Source organism: Phocoena sinus, chromosome 12 (assembly GCF_008692025.1).
Source record: "Phocoena sinus isolate mPhoSin1 chromosome 12, mPhoSin1.pri, whole genome shotgun sequence".
Lineage (NCBI taxonomy): Eukaryota > Metazoa > Chordata > Mammalia > Artiodactyla > Phocoenidae > Phocoena > Phocoena sinus.
Window position 1 is genome coordinate 42981474 of NC_045774.1, and position 4571 is coordinate 42986044.

Below are 4571 nucleotides of genomic sequence, written 5' to 3' on the forward strand. Positions count from 1 at the left end.
GGTAGTTTCAGAGGGGAATTCTATCAAATCTTCAAAGATCAAATAATCCCAACCCTATTAAACTGTTCTAAAAGAAGAGAAACTTCCAATGTATTCTTGTAAAATATAACATTGATTCCAAAACCTGAATTACACTGCAAAGGAAAGAAAACTTCAGACATATCTCACTTATGAACATCAATGCAAAATTATAATTAAAATATCAGCAAATAGAATCCAAAAGCTCAGTTTTAAAAAAAGAACAATACATCTCCGTGTGGTTTATTCCAGGAATACAATGAAGATTTAGTATTAGGAAACCATTAGCATAACTTACCATATTAGAAGACCTAAGAAGTAAAATCATACAATCATCTCCATATATTCTAAAAGTCTTCAACAAAATTTAGCATCAATTCTTGATTTAATATTTAATCAAGTATTTAAATAGGAAATGATGAATACTTCCTTATCACAATTTATATGTATAAATATAAATATACACATATGCTTAGCTTCCAAATCAGCATCTGGTAAGAGGGGAAACAGTACAGGCATTCTCACTGAAGTCAAGTTTAAGGCTTGGTTACCCATTATCTCCACCACTTATTACATTGGAGGTATTAGTAAACATAATTAGAAAAGAAAAAACAGTTAAATACATAAGAATTGGAAAGGAAGAGGTAAAATTATCTCTATTTGCTGATGATAGAATACCTAGAAAACCTAAGAAAAACAAAAAACTAATATAAACAATATGAGAATTCAATGAGGTACTGGAATATAAAATCAACATACAAAAATCAATACAAAAGAAAAAGAAACCAAGATTAAATACTTGAGTGTAAACTTAGAAATTTGCAACACTTACATGAATAAAATTTTAAAACCCTCTTGAAAGACTGAAAAGTTCAAGAGTAAACTTGAACAAATGGCATGATATTCCTTGTTCTTGCTCAATTCAACATCATAAAAATGTCAGTTCTCTCCAAGTTATCATATAAATTTAACCTGAAACAAATAACAAACAGAAGTTTGGATTAAAATAAGGTCTACGCAAGGTAACTGATTGATGTCTTCTAAATCTCTTTCCATTTATAGCCCCTCTTAAGTCTCTCTCCCTCCTCCTCCTCCTCCCCCCTCCCCCCCCATGTGGTCTCTCCAGCAAAACATACCTCATTATGTGATGGCTCAGTGCTCCAAGAACAAGGAGGAAGAAGCAAGATCTTTAAGATGCAGCCTTGCAAGCTGAGTGTCACTTCTGACACATACTATTAATCACAGTCAGTCACAGGGCCAGCCCAGATTCAAGGAACAGGGAAATAGACTCTATTGCATTATGAAAAACTGGCAAAGTAACACAGTAAAAAAGCATGTGAAAAAAAAAAAAAACATGTGGAATGGGAACTACTGTTACACCATCTTTGCAAACATAATCTACCATAAAATGCAAATTAAAACTACAAAAAACATTTCTCACCCATCAACTTGCAAAAATCTAAAAGTTGATGGCGGCAGACTCTAAAGAAATAGGCAATCTCATACACAGCAAGTGGAAGTATAATAGAATATGATATAGGACCTACAAAGGGGAATTTGGCAATGATTACCCTTGGACACAGCAATCAATCACAATCCTACTTCTAACTGCACGAATAGAATGTGTACACATGCTGGTTGTGTTAACTTCGCTTTTCTTTCCCTGGGCGCAGAGGAGTAAGCAGTAGGGAAGCTACGTTTTTCTTTCTTTTAAAATAATTAAAAGCATAATCAACTGATATGCTGAGCATCGTGGCTGGTCTTATATTCCATCTGATAAGTTGAGGATCTCAGAGTATAACTGATAAAGTTTGATTTTGCAAACTTGATATTCTGCATATTTACATACAGATGAACTTCAGCTTCCAAGTAATTCATAAATTAATATGTAATGAAATCATTTGCCCGGATACTTCTTATGCATTCCTATTAATCTCCTGAAGACTCTATATTGTTGTACCTCACACTCCAAAATTAATGACAGACTTACCAGGACTATTTTCACATATACATATATCCCATGTACACCTGAACATAAGCAGGTTTATACCTCTATAATTATCCCTCAGAAAAGTCCTCTTTGAGGTCCAGGCCAAGCAAAATCTCTTTACAAGAAGCGCTCTCAATTACTTATTTGAATTGCAGGTAATATTTGGGAAAATCACATTAGACTGAAGCCACTTCTATCAATGTCACTTTCAGATGGCTAAAAAAGAAAGAGGTAAAGAAATATAACAATGATTTAGTTATTATTCTTGGAGATAGTTCTCAAAAATAAGCACGGGACATATATACAACAAGCATTTTAAAGATAATTTTTAAGAACAATATAAATGGTTATATAATGTGGAAATCAACTACCTACAGGGTGCATAAAAGAAATTGCTAACTTGATGTTTGTTTATACAATGAGTAATTTGAAGCATGAGATTTCTTATAATATCATACCTGTGTAAAACATTACTGTCTTTCAAAAAACATTACTTTCTCTCAAATAAATTCAGGCAACAAGCTGACAAGCTTTGGAAAATTGGTAGGTATCTCAAAATGCCAAAGATAAATGTAAAAATAATAAACAGAACTCATGAGTGGAAAAAACTTAACATACTATTTCATATAATTAAAATATGCATATATAACATTTCACCTCTAAACTATGATCTATAGTTAAATCTAAACAAACTTTTTTTTTTTTTTTACAATTACCATATAGCATATTTTAGGCAACATCCTCACCATCTCTCTTCAAATAAACTACACTAGACCAAAGATTCTGAGCTTCAGTATCACTGACTGACAGTTGAGGCCGGATAATTATTTGGAAGGCTGTCGGATGAACTGCAGCACTTTTAGCAGCATCCTTGGCCTCTCCTTCCCCAGTTGTGACAAATAAAAATGTCTCCAGACATTAGCAAACGTTCACAGTCAGGCATAATCACTCCAGCTGAGTACAACTACATTGGATAAATGCAGCCAAACATCTCCAGTTAAGTAACTTCCACATTTTTATGTTCCATTTTCTATTTATCTGAAACCTAATTAAAATATAGGTTCCTCTCTGGGGAAAACAGTTGGTTACTATTACCATTACCCATCTACTTCACTAAATTTTGTACAAATAAGAAACTTAGTTGTTATGTACATCTACTACTGTGGAATAACATGGCAAAATACACTTAACAAAATAAAGGAATAGTTCACAGAACCAAATGCATAAAAGATTTAGCAGTTGAAATCAATCATCAGAAAGGAAATATTAAATACTTTGTGCAAGTAAAACTATGCTGTTAGCACTCACCTAATTCTGACTTTATCATTTTGATCAGGCTTTCCTTCCCTGAGACAGATTTTTTTTTTCTTGTCATTATAAAAGCAAGTTAAATTATTAATGCTAATGAAGGAAAGTGTAAACATGGTCAATAGCAGATAATCCAAATAGTTTGATCTGGGAGGACATATAGTTTTTATTTTTTTTGCAATCATCTGGATATGAATCCAGATGCTAAAATTAATTTAAAGTACCTGAATCTCTAGAAGATGGAGGTAAGAGAGACGAGTATAAAATTACTTGAAGAATTTGGGCCAAGGTTAAATACTCATTACGGACAACTTAATGTGGACTATAATTTTTTCCAAACATTTTTATGTGATGTAATTGTTTATATCCAGACACAATAACCAAATACAAAATAGAATGCAAGACTCAATTTATGGTTTGTAGTTTAAAAAGAATCTCTTTATTAAACCTGTTACAGTAGGATCCACGTTTTAAAATATAAATACAAAAAAGATCTAGGATTGTCACCAAAAATGTAATCAATGAGCGATGGTATTAGAAGTTATTTTCCTTTACATCTGCTTCTCTGAATTCTCTAATTTTTTTTTTAGAATGAATGTGCATTTTTTATTCAAGTCGCAAGCATATTTTTTGCACTTCCCTTTTCCAACAATTTTATCACAGTTTATCTCCTATCGACTAGGATTCTGCCCGTATTCTTGTTTCTTGGGTTTTATTTCAAACTGTCTTGAACTTTTCCTACACTAACTTTTGTTACCCAAGGCATTTCCTATTAACTAAAGTTAAAAGGTGACCTTTGAGAAACAATTTCAGATAGAAATTATGCATAAAAAGCCAGCTATCTTATAATTAGATCGAGTTAGAAAGTGAATACTCTATGCAACATAAGACAAACCATAGCTCTTACCCTTCTATTTCCTGGTTTAATGAGAACGTCAAATTCCTTTTTAAAAGAGTACACATATACATTTTCAACTTGGCATTCCATATTCAGTAAAAAACTGTTCAGATTTTAATTACTGTGGAATTTTGACAATTTTACCAATGGCGAAGCTGAATTTTACCTCACTGTTACCTGGCAAAAAGCAAATAACATTTTATGATTCCAAATGTTTAATCTGGTAAAAATGAGAATATACTTCAATCAAGAACTTACGATCCAAAAAAATAGTATTGTTATCTTGTCATATGAGTTTCTCATTACATTTTTGCAGTCCCTACATGTTTAGAACGTAGCATTCACATAATACTATAG